We start from the raw sequence: 12213 nt of genomic DNA, 5'->3' as shown, positions 1-12213 counted from the left end.
TGGAGGTAATCTCGCAAACGAAAACTCAGGTGGGAAGAACATGCACAGGCCAACGGCACCGCGGCCTGAGGGAGAAGACAGTCTGTGCCAGCACAGGTGTATCTGCACATGGCCACCAGCTCCATTTGGGCAGGCACAGGTACTCTGCTCATCTAGGTTTGCCTGGCTCCACCTTGAAATTGTCTTTCACACAGGCCAACACAGGAAAGGCTGTGTCAGCGTGAGGGGAAGATGAGGGAAAACTTTGCACCAGCAAGAGAAGCACTCATTTTTCTCCCTGTTTGATCAGATCCTGGGGAGCTCAGCATTCATGGCCACCTGCCCCCCGACCCTTCCCCCACAGGCCTGGGCACGACAGGCTTTAGGCCACTGTTGGGGGAAGGGTGACCAAAAGTCAGGAAGCCCTGGGCATTCAGGATGACACCTGCCTGCAAAATCTCCACGCACTGAACATCTGGGTTCCTGCTTCTACGCTGTGGGTTCCGAGAGCAGGACCACGGTGCCCCTCGTAGCCTCTTGGGGGAGGTGCACAAGGATCCCAGGATTGAGGCAAGGGCAGGTCCAAAGGATACCATCCCACCTTCCCCTTTAGGCCCAGCTGAGAGTTGACAGCAGGAGGTGAACAGGGTTCCAGGCACACCTCATTCTTCCCTTGAGTTCCTCCACGACTGCACCTTGGATGAGATTTGTGCAATCCAAATCAGCCTTTGGAGGGAACAAAGCCATGTCTTGAAAACAAAGCCAAACAACTATTCTGAAGACACTAGAAGCATCTGGGCAATTTTATGGTCATCAGCAGAGCACTTCTGGGGTCTGATTTGCCTATGTCTTGATTGCGCCTCTAGGTACTGTCTTACTTTTCCATATATATACATATACATATACGTATGTATATGTATATATATTTACATAATTAATTGCTCTAGTAACGAACCCTCTAGCTTCATTGCCCTCTTTTAGCTTCTCTCGGTCTTTTTTCTTGCTACCATTCTCCTTTCAGCATGGATTGGGTCATTATTATGGCTGAACTGCCAGAATCTTTGTCCCTTTCATAGGCTTCATGGGGTAGTGCATCTTCGTGAGATCTGCGAGATCATTTTGCTGTCCATTTGTGTGGTATTTGTGGTGTACTCTCCTATGATCCTGTTGCCAAAGATTGATTCTAGAGCTGCTTTCTGTTAAGTGGGCTGGGTTGTTGGTACACTACTAAGAAAGAATGAGTTCAGTGGTAAGTATATTTTGTCATGAAGCCTTTGGCTTGCCTCCTATGTCTTCCCATTATGTCTTACTTGAACATTCAGGACACTCTGTTCTATAGGCGTGATCTGACTGGCTCTATCAGAACCCTCCTGTGGACCTTGTCATATGCAGATAAGATAAGCCAAGAGAGTCACATTGAGTTTTCAGTGGCATTAAAATCTTTTGACAAGGGCTCCTGGTAACCCACAAATCCTCACAACAGTTGTGGAGATGTGTAATGTAATGTATATATTTTTCAAACTGTAAATGGGGTACCTAGGTGGTTCAGTCCGTTGAGTGTTTGACCTTGGCTCAGGTGGTGATCTTGCGGTTTGTGTGTTGGAGCAACCGAGTTGGGTACTGTGCTGGGCCTGGAGCATGCTTCAGATTCTGTGTCTCCCTCTCTCTCTGCCCCTCCCCTGTTCGTGCTCTGTCCATCTGTCTGTCTCTCTCAAAAATAAAACGTTAAAAAAAAAACCCTGAAATTGAGGTCAATGTATTTATTGTAATTCTATTTCACATTAGCATTCTTTATCTCATCTAGTTAAACTTGTCAACATCTGTTTGGGTGGTGTCTCAGTCCGCTCGGCCTGCTCTAACAAAATCGAACACAGAAATTTCTTTCTTATGGCTCTGAGGGCCAGGAAGTCTAAGATCAAGGCCCCAGCATGGTTGAGTCCTATGAGGGCCATCTTCTTGATTCATAGCCAAACACCTTAGGGCTGTGTCCTCACTTGGTAGAAGGAGCAAGGGGTGTCTGTGGCGTCTCTTTTACAAGAGCACTAATCCCATTCGTGAGGACCTTATGGTCTAATCAACTTCCAGAGGCCCACCCGCTAATACCATCACATCAGGCATCAGGATTCCAACATATGGATTTTGAGGGGAAATGAACATATGGATGTTAGCAGATGATGACATGACCATGTGTTGTAGAATCTCCACTTTGTGTGCCTTGGCTGGGAGTCTTTGAGGAAATTACTGAAGCTCTCATTGAATACAGTTGATTCACTTGTAAAAGGAGAAGTGCCTTAGTGTTGTGGGAGGCCATGGGAAAGTCCCCCACTTGAACCTTAACTCTTTGTGTTGGCTGGATCAACAGATTGTGAACTTGGCTCTAAGCAGGCCCTCTGGCGTGTTGATTTCTTAACAGATGCACAGTGGCTCTGAGGGGATGAAGACTTGGCAGTCTAGTCAGCGACTAACCTGGATGCGGCAGGTTCCTGAAAGTACCACATGATCTCTGCTTGTTTCCCTCCTCTCTTCCTTTGCCATTTGAATACCCACCATACATGAAGAGGCTCAGGTGATTGATGTCTGAGAACAGGATGCTGACTGTTCCCTCAGGTAAGAGTTAAGTGCCAGACCTGGGCAAACCATTTTGAGTACCTCCTAGCTCATGTATTTTAACTGCCTCTTTGTGGAGTGTAAACCTCTTAGACCTTAACCTAGAGGACCTTGGTGCAGAAAAGCTTAGCAGATGGAGGGGAAAATGGAAACAGAGTTGGATATAGATGTTAGCCTCAGGGGAAAGAATGTGGTTTGAGTTGGGAAATGAGGAGGTGGGTAAAGGGAAGGTGCAGATATGTATCAGGTGGCCCTCCTGCCATCTCACTCCCTCTCTCTCCATAGTAAGGAAACATGAACAAATATTAACAGAACGTTCCCCAGGGCAGGTGCTGGCCCCGGTCACAGCCATTCATTCGCTTTGTAATTAACTTGACGGTGTTACTTTAGCATTATTGAGTATTTGAGTATTATTATTTGAGGAGCACTGGGTTCATGTACAGCCACCTCCCTGGGAAACCAGCTTTGCAAAAGCTTCCTGGGTCTCTTGAGGGGTGACAGGGAGGTGTCCACCTTGGGAGGAGACACCTGCCAGTCCCTGTCCCACTGGCCTGGTCTCTGGAGCCCTCTGCCTGGCTCCCGGCTGTCAGGCTGGCGGGCAGTCGGTCAGAGCATCTGGTGGGCACAGGGAGGTGCGGTGGTGCAGACCTTGGCGCCCAGGAGCTGTGCCCCCTGCGGGGGGGTGGGGGTGGGGGTGGGGGTGGGGGGATGGGGCGGCCTGGATCCTGGGCCCAAGCAGATGTGCGGGAGCGCGCGCACGAGTGCGCGCATGCGCGTGGGCCAGGGCCAGAGCCCGGTGAGGGACACAGCTGAGGCTGCGGCGGTGCTGTGAGTTGGCTCCCAGACCGCCTGCCGCCCCAAGCCCCCAAGTGTCTGGGCCAGCCAGGGACTGACGCCCACCTCAGCCCCCGACCGGGGACATGCTGCTGCCTGGCGCCTGCGACTCGGTAGCCATGGCATTGGCGGTAGGGGTAGCGGTAGTGCTCACGGGGCGCTCGCGGGAGCGTGGGCGGAGCCCGCGTGGAGAAGACTGGGAGCCATAAGCCTCCAGCCTCGGAGGGTGGCGGCCCTGCTGCTCCTGCTGCTCCTGGAGCCAGAGATCAGGGCGCGGGACGCGCTTCCCAGGCGCCTCTGTCTTTGGCCGCGCTGGTGGAGTGCCAGCACTGGCTGGAGCAGAGCACGATGCGATGCCCCCCCGGCGCCCCGGAAAGACCATCTGGGAGAAGCCTAAAGGTGGAGCAGCTGAGACCCACAGCCTCCCTCCAGGACCTGCCTCAGTCGCGGTGCTGCCAAGGTAGGGACCCTAGTGACGAGGTCGCACGTGGCCTTCCCCCCTGCCCCTCTCTGTCTTCCCCTTCCATGAGCACCCCCCCACCTCCCTGGTGCTCCGGGTTTCTTCTTGGGCTCTTTTGCGGCTGCGGTCTGGAGGCCTCAGGAGTGGGCTTTCTGGGTTGGACCCCGGTTCCCTGGAGGAGGAGGGCCCCAGATCGAGTAGGGGATTAGGCCCAGGCGGTGGGGAGTGTCTCAGGTCGAGAAGGGGGGCACCCTGAGTGCCCATGGAGGTCTGACTGGGTTGGTGGTTGGCGGGTAGAGGTGGGATCCTACGAAGGAAAGAACGAACTAATGAAGGAAGGAAGGAAAGCGTGGACCTGCGGTTGTGGGAAAGTGTCAAGGCAGGGCCAGGGAAGTGGCAGCCATGACCAGGAGGAATCATTCCTGCCTGGGAAAATGAAGTACAAGGGACCTGAGATTCCAGAGAAACATTCCAGGGAGAGTCAGGGTGGTGGGCCTGAGTTGCTGGAGGCCAGCAGGGGATGGTGTTGAAGGGATTGAGAGTGGAAGCAGCAGGTGAACACAGGCCTCCTGCCTCCCCCCTCCACACCTGCTCTCCTGCCCTGCGAAGCCTCACCGCGCCCCGCCCTGCCCTGCCCCTGGTGGCAGAGTTGCACCCTCTGATGGGGAGGGGGAGATCTCACCCCGCTTGTGGTGAAAGGGGGGTCCTCTATCATCGTGGGAGTCAATGGGACTAGGGGGTAGGAGTCTGGATTAGGGCAAGTGCAACTCCCTGTTGAGCTCTTCGTTTCTGAAGGCCGTGTGCATTCCAGCAATGAACTCGGAGCCAGGGAGGCAGGAATAAGTGGCGCTTCTGTGTTTTAGAGGGTGGTGCAGACTCTTTCCTCCTTGGAGATGCGTGCTGAAGAGAACTGGGTGTTGTGGATGGCGTCCAAAGTCATCCTTTTGGGACATGTTGGGTGGGAACGTCTTCTTCGCACTCTGGCGAGGAAGGTGGATGGAAAAGCTCCTTGTCCAAGGCAGACTTGTGGGTTTTGTTGTTCCTATCCGTGGGGCGTGGTGCTTCCCGTTTCCATGGAGCGCCTCCTGTCTTGCATTCGTTCCGTGTCTCAAGAGTTTCAGTCCTTGGCAATCACATCTCCTCCGGGACTCCCCAGGCAGCACGAGGGAGCAGTGACTCGGAGCCCACCGGGTCCCTAGAAACCAGTGCGTGTGTACTGGAGCAGGCAGTGCTCCTCTCTCAGCCTCCTTTGGAAATGAGGTCTTGAGCAAACGCTCTTTCATTGCATGGGTTCCACCTCTGTCAGGTTGTTGGCGTTTGTGTTCGTGCATGTGTGTAATTGTCTGCGGTACCATGTCTTGTATTTAGTCCGGACCACGGCAGGGTCCCAGTTCTTTCCAAAGAAACAGTTTTGTTGCATAGGAAATTCTCATTTCAATAGTGTGTCCCAATGCTGTTACACCGGATGAAAACTTCCTGCAGGCAGCACCGTGACCTCACCAAAAGCAAAAGTCTGAGAACTGAGGCTTTCCCAAACTTACATATCAAGCTGACTGGTACTTTATATTTTCAGTAAGATGGTGTGGTGTCGGCCACTTTGAGCAGCTGAGGCTCCTAAGCATCTGTTTTGTCCCCGGGGGGTGAGTTGTCTCTGTCAGCAATTCTGGAGATTATGATTGTCTTGAAGATCATTATTTTCTTGATTACCATGATTACTATATTCTGCATAACCCATCGCATGGAATTTGATAAGGAGCTCGATTCCCGGAACCTTTTTGTCACCAAACGCTCGCTACAACAAGGAAAAAACAATCACTTTTGTGTGATGGACAATGCACCTTAACTTCATTGTACTCTTTTAGTGGTATGTACATATGTTGAGGGTAATGAAAGCGTCCACTTAGATCTAAGGAGTTTTAGTGACATCATGGTACTTCAAGTAACCATAAATGTAATGGAAAATCTAAGTTACCTAGTAATCTAAGCACTCTGTCCTGTTGGATACGAAATCCTAATTAAAGAACTCAAGTCCTGGTAAAGAACTGCCAAGTCCTTGTAATTGGTTACTATTCACGTAGGTCTAGTGAATGGAATGGACTGAACTAATGTCTCTGAAATAGAGGAAGCTAGAATTTGAGATACTGAGTCACCTTTACTCTCCCTTTCCCTGTTGACATGGTCTTTTTTTATTCGATGATGTGTCTTGACCTTTACCTATTTCCCTCCTTCCTGCACCCCCCCCCCTCCGTTGCAATCATCTTTATGTATGGATGGGCTTGTTTCATTCTGTTTTGAGGATTTTTGTTTTTTGTTTCCTTAGTTTTTGAGTCAGATTCCCCATATATGTGCAAGCATTCTGTATGTGTTTTTCTCTGTGTGAATTTTTTCACTTGGCAAAATGCCCTCCAGGCTATTATAAACACTGTGGCATAATAACAGGTGTGAAGGTATTTTCGGGAGTTAGTGATTTCATGTTCAGAGTAGTACCTAGGGGGGTAATTGAGGGAAGTTGCTGGATGATATGGATGTTCTCCTCTGAATTGTGTGAGGAAACTTTACATTGTTTGCGACTGCCTCTGCACCAAGTTCCAATGCCACCAACAGGGCCCAATGATTCCCTTTCTTCCACATTGTACCCGATGCTTGTGTTTTCTTGTCTTTTTGATAAGACCATTCAGACAGGTTTCAGGTGATATCTCTTTGGCTTTGGACTTTCATTTCCCTAATGTGGAGTGACATGGAACTTCTCTTCATGTATGTGGTGGCCATCTGTATGTCTTCATTGGAAGAATGCCTCTTCAGGACTCTGCCAGTTCTATCATTGCTCTTTGGTTTTGCATTGTCGCTCTGTAGGAGTTCTTGATATCTTTTGTGTTTTAACCCTTGACCATGTATATAGTTTGCAAGTATTTTCTCCCATTAACAATGTTGCCTTTCCATTCTGTGGAAGATATTGTTGCTGTGCAGAACTTGTTTTTTGTTTTTAGTTTCATGTAGTCCCACTTGTTTAGTTTTCCTTTGTAGCTTTGGCTTCTGGTGTCAAATCCCAAAACTCAAGTCAAGACTGTGATCCAAACATTCTCATGGGTTTGGCATTTGGCTCTGTCCAGCAAAGCCAAGGACAGCAGAAAGGATTGCTTCACACTCCATGCAAGTCAAGAGAGGTGAGAGGGAGTTTAAGGGACGTCTCTGCGAGCTGCTCTCAGGCTCCCGTAGTCATTAAGCCTACAAACGATGTGCAACACACCAGCGGGCCACATGCTAGAAAGAACGTATTGAAGACATGGTGCGAACCATATCTAGACAGGATAAAATATTCCACGTGACAACACGGTCCAAGGACTTGGTGAGCCCATGCAGAACCCAACCCCTAGATACACACGCACTAGATCAGCCAAGTCTCGCCTGCCCCCCAGATACACACCAACTAGGTAAGTGAGCTGCTGCTGGCTGTTTGCAGGAAGGCCAGAGAGCAGTGATCTGCTCTGCCAAGCGTGCCCTATAATCTCCCAACTTCAGGAGATCGTTGTGCGATTTCCCACACCTTCTGTCCAAGTTCTTATCCAGGTATTTATGGTTTCAGGTCTCAAGTCTGTAGTACATTTCAACTTCGTTTCTGTGTGTGATGCTAAATAGGTGTCAAGTTGTTTTTCCGCGCCTGTTGTTTTTCTGTGCTCAGTGATTCTGGGCACCACCATTGAGGAAGACTGCCTTTGCCTCAGGTTATATTCTTGGTTCTTTTGTTGTGAATTAATTGGTTACATATGTGTGGGTTTCTTCCTGGGACTTCAGTTCTGTTCCAATGACCTGTGTGTCTGCTTTTACCCCAAGAATGTACTACTTGGGTTATTGTAGCTTTGAGATCTAGTTTCAAATCAGAAAGCATGATGCTTCCAGATGTGGTCCTCGTTCTCTTAATGACTTTGGTATTCAGAGCCTTTTGTGCTTCTGTCCACCTTGAAGGATTATTCTATTTTTGGGAAAGTGCTTCAACTTTGTAAAGGATTGCACCTAGGGAATGTGTAGGTGGCTTTAAGTAGTGTGGACATTTTGACAATCTTAATTCTTGGGATCCACTAGCATAGAATGTCTTTCTGCTTATTTCTGTCTGTTCAAATTCTTTCTCCACTGATTTCTGGTTTTCAGTAAAGAGATCTTTCATCTTCTTGGTTAAATTCATTCTTTTCTTTTTAAGTTTTTTATGTTTATTTATTCTTGACACAGAGAGATACATGGAAACACACACACATACACACACAGAAAGAGAGAGAGAGAGCACGTGTATGAGTGGAGAAGAGCTGAGAGAAAGGGAGACACAGAATCTGAAGCAGGCTCCAGACTTTGAGCTGTCAGCACAGAGCCCAACAGAAGTCTCACAACACAAATCATGAGGTCACGACCTGAGCGAAAGTCAGATGCTTCACTGACTGTGACACCCAGGTGCCTGTAGGGTGATTTGTTGTCAAGAATTTTCTTCTTTTGGAGTGATTTTAAAATTATTTTCTTAATTTCTCGCTCTGATACTTTGTGATTCATGTACAGAAATGAAGCACATTATGTACAACGGCATACATATGTTAACAGGACTGAAATCATTTATAAGGTCTACTAGTACTGTTGTAGAGTCACTGTGGTGTCTCTAGAGCATATCATGCACTCCCAGTAAGTGAAAAAGTATCTGGGAATATAGGGTGATGTGATCGAATTTAGATGAGAGTAAGCAGATATATGGAGTGAGAGTGTGCAAATTTTCTGAAATGTTTCGTGGTTGATATAATCCACCAAGTCCATAAAGAAGGTTTGTTTGGATATATGTTTTCTTTCAACCAGACCCAGAGAGCTGTAACATAAATATATGGTTCCCAACACATTGCCACAACACGCCCTGTGCATCTTGGGAGCTGGCCACCTTGTCTCTCTTTTCTGTCCTGGAACCCAGTGCCTGACTCCACCGCTCAGTGAATTCAATTCAGAATACTGCAGTTGGGACGAGACCTACATTTTTCATAGACTTCCTTGTGGAGAACATTCTAAACCCAGTGCCAATCGCTCCCCGACCCTCTCCCAAACACACACCCGTGCACAATACAACTCAGACATTGATACTGCCCAGAGCATAGGGTCAGGGCATAGAATCCTTAGTGTGGATGGTTGATTCAACCTTCAGTATTATTTAAATTATTTACAATGAAACTTGAAAACTTTTAAAGTTCACATTTCTCGGAATAGAGCAATTATTCTAAAGCCATGGTACCGAACAGGCATTAGAGCGTGTTTTCAATCATCTGTATCCGTCAATCACCACTCTAGGAGCCTCCTACTATTGTAACAGATTCCCACAAACTCACTTGCTTAAAACCACACCAACTAATTGTTACGCTCTGGACACGAAAAGTCCACAGTGAGTCTCCCGGCACTAAAGTCAACATGGCAGCAGGACTGAATTTCTTTCTCTGGACTCCATGGAAGAATCTGTTTGTTGTCCCTTCCAGCCTTTAGAGGATGCCCACCTTTTTCTCTTGGAGCCCGTGACATCTCCAAAGCCAAAGCCGGCCATGTCTGATCAGTTACTCTCACATCACATGATCTTGACACTGACTCTCCCTCTTTCACTGACATGGACCCTTGTGATTACATTGGCCCCTCCAGGCTAATCTCCCCAGCTCAAATTCCTTCATCTTATCACAGCTACAAAGTCTCTATCACCGTGTAAAGTAACGTATTCCCAAACTCATGGGGTGAGCATGTGGACATTTGTGGGAAGCTCTAGTCTACCATAGCTACTACCCCCATCAGTGAACACACCTCTAAAGCATGTCAATCAATGCAATCTCCTCATTCCTTAAATCAGCACATTACCACCCGTCAGTCTACTGCTTTTGAGAGCCAACCTGTCAGCAGCTGACACCAACTCATGTATGTCCCCGACATCCACCGTTTCCAGAACTCCACACTTCCCAAAAATTCTACATAAGATCAGCAGTGTGGCCAGTTCAGAGAGACCGTGAGTGACTGACAGGGCTTGCCCTTCCTGAAGGAAGCAATACATTCAGCTCTGTGCTTGCTGCTGCAGAAATTATGAGCAGAGCTTGTCATTTTTCAAACTATTTCAGTATGCCATGTATACATTTCCCAGAACATAACTGAATGAAAGGGAAAAGGGAAAGAAAGACCGTGCACGTGCCAGTGTTGAGGCATTTGAATTGGGGAGAGAGAAGGAGGAACCCTGTGGTGGGAGGAATCTGAGGATCCAGTGCCTTGAAGGTTCTCAGGGATAAGAGCTGTGTGCTGCAAGCAGATTTCATGGGGGGACAGGGCTGGAGGAGTGTGTGTGGATTGACTGTGTCCTGTTAAAAAGTCACACATTGGGGCGCCTGGGTGGCTCAGTCGGTTGAGCGGCCGACTTTGGCTCAGGTCATGATCTCATGGTCCGTGAGTTCGAGCCCCGCGTCGGGCTCTGTGCTGACAGCTCAGAGCCTGGAGCCCGTTTCAGATTCTGTGTCTCCCTCTCTCTCTGCCCCTCCCCTGTTCATGCTCTCTCTGTCTCAAAAATAAATAAACATTAAAAAAAAAAATTTAAAAAAAAAAGTCACACATTGAACTCTAATGCCTAATGTAACTCTAATGTGACTGACTTTGCAGAAAGGCCTTTACAGAAGATATAAGGTTAAATGAAGTTAGGGGCATGGGGCCCTTGATCCAATAGGTTTAATGTCCCCAAAACAGTGAGCTTGAGCTCCCCACCTCCCACCCGTGCACAAGCACCCAGAAAAGGACACGTGACACCACAGGGCAAAGAGGGCCCTGTGTGAGGATGGGAACAGAGCTCTCACTGACACCTGAATTGGTGAGAACTTCCCATTCTGATGTTAGATTTCCAGCCTCCAGAATTGTGACAAACAGATGTCTGGTAAACCCAGACATGGTGTTCTGTGGTATTCTGTGAAGGTAGCCTAAGCTGATTAAGGCGGGTGACACTCGGGCATCGGCCTCAGCAGCTTATCCTACCTGGGCATTTCCAGAATCTAACTCAGTTTTGTCTATGTTCCGGAACTGGCACTCACAATCCACTTCCCCCCTGTGAAGGATGATCTGTGAATTTACTTTTTTTCAGTTAGCTCCATGCCCAGTGTGGGGCTTGAACTCACTGACCCCAAGATCAAGATTCCCATGCTCTACCAATGGAGCCAGCCAGGTGTGACTGACCTGTGACTTGTCACATGGTTGATGATTTCATAGCACAATTTCTTACATGTAGGAATGACCTAGACCGAAGATCTTCTTGGATTTTCTTGTCATCCACTTTGACCTCAAATATCAACCTAGAATGACCTGGGAAATCTAGGTCCAGATTCTGCAGGGTGACTCCTTGACCCCACATGGCATGCTCTTCCTTTTCTCTTGGGAAATTTCTGTGCTTCTGACTCTCCAGAACCACAAGACACGTATTTGACTGCTGTGGAGAGAGCTGGGCTTAGTCTTGGGGAGACACAGTTGAAAAGGAAAGAATCCCCAGAATCAGGGTATGTTGTGGTGTATGGAATTACAGAGGATGTTCCTGTGGGAGGAACAGAAGCTGAGCATGAGAGCCCCTGTCCCACTCCGCTTTTCGGCGGGCCCAAACCTTCCTTTTGTGGGAGCAGCAGATGAGACACTTCCAGCAATAGTCAAAAACCATCATAATAATTTATAGAAGCAAGGATTCCGTGCAGCCTCTAGATTTGAAGGCCTGGAGGCTCTTACATAGATGGCAAGCCAGCACAGCAGAAGAGGACCTCAAAGTCCGAGAAGTGTGAGTTCACCAAGCGGATAAGGAGCCCTTTGCAGATAGGTGGAGTGTGCTTAGTGGAGGTAATCTCGCAAACGAAAACTCAGGTGGGAAGAACATGCACAGGCCAACGGCACCGCGGCCTGAGGGAGAAGACAGTCTGTGCCAGCACAGGTGTATCTGCACATGGCCACCAGCTCCATTTGGGCAGGCACAGGTACTCTGCTCATCTAGGTTTGCCTGGCTCCACCTTGAAATTGTCTTTCACACAGGCCAACACAGGAAAGGCTGTGTCAGCGTGAGGGGAAGATGAGGGAAAACTTTGCACCAGCAAGAGAAGCACTCATTTTTCTCCCTGTTTGATCAGATCCTGGGGAGCTCAGCATTCATGGCCACCTGCCCCCCGACCCTTCCCCCACAGGCCTGGGCACGACAGGCTTTAGGCCACTGTTGGGGGAAGGGTGACCAAAAGTCAGGAAGCCCTGGGCATTCAGGATGACACCTGCCTGCAAAATCTCCACGCACTGAACATCTGGGTTCCTGCTTCTACGCTGTGGGTTCCGAG

General features: G+C 48.7%; 1 long non-coding RNA gene across 2 annotated transcripts in view; it reads left to right on the top strand.

The window, feature by feature from the left end:
• The window catches only part of LOC123383821, a 58487-nt gene that overhangs the window by 20161 nt on the left and 26113 nt on the right, over nucleotides 1-12213 (top strand). For both annotated transcript variants that reach the window (XR_006594068.1, XR_006594069.1), the window contains one exon: nucleotides 2393-2586. This is a non-coding gene — a long non-coding RNA (uncharacterized LOC123383821). The remainder of the gene's footprint in view (nucleotides 1-2392; nucleotides 2587-12213) is intronic.

The sequence above is a fragment of the Felis catus genome, chromosome A2, assembly GCF_018350175.1.
Source record: "Felis catus isolate Fca126 chromosome A2, F.catus_Fca126_mat1.0, whole genome shotgun sequence".
Taxonomy (NCBI): Eukaryota; Metazoa; Chordata; class Mammalia; order Carnivora; family Felidae; genus Felis; species Felis catus.
The sequence above is the reverse complement of the archived record's forward strand: the minus strand, read 5'-3'. Positions and strand labels throughout refer to the sequence as shown.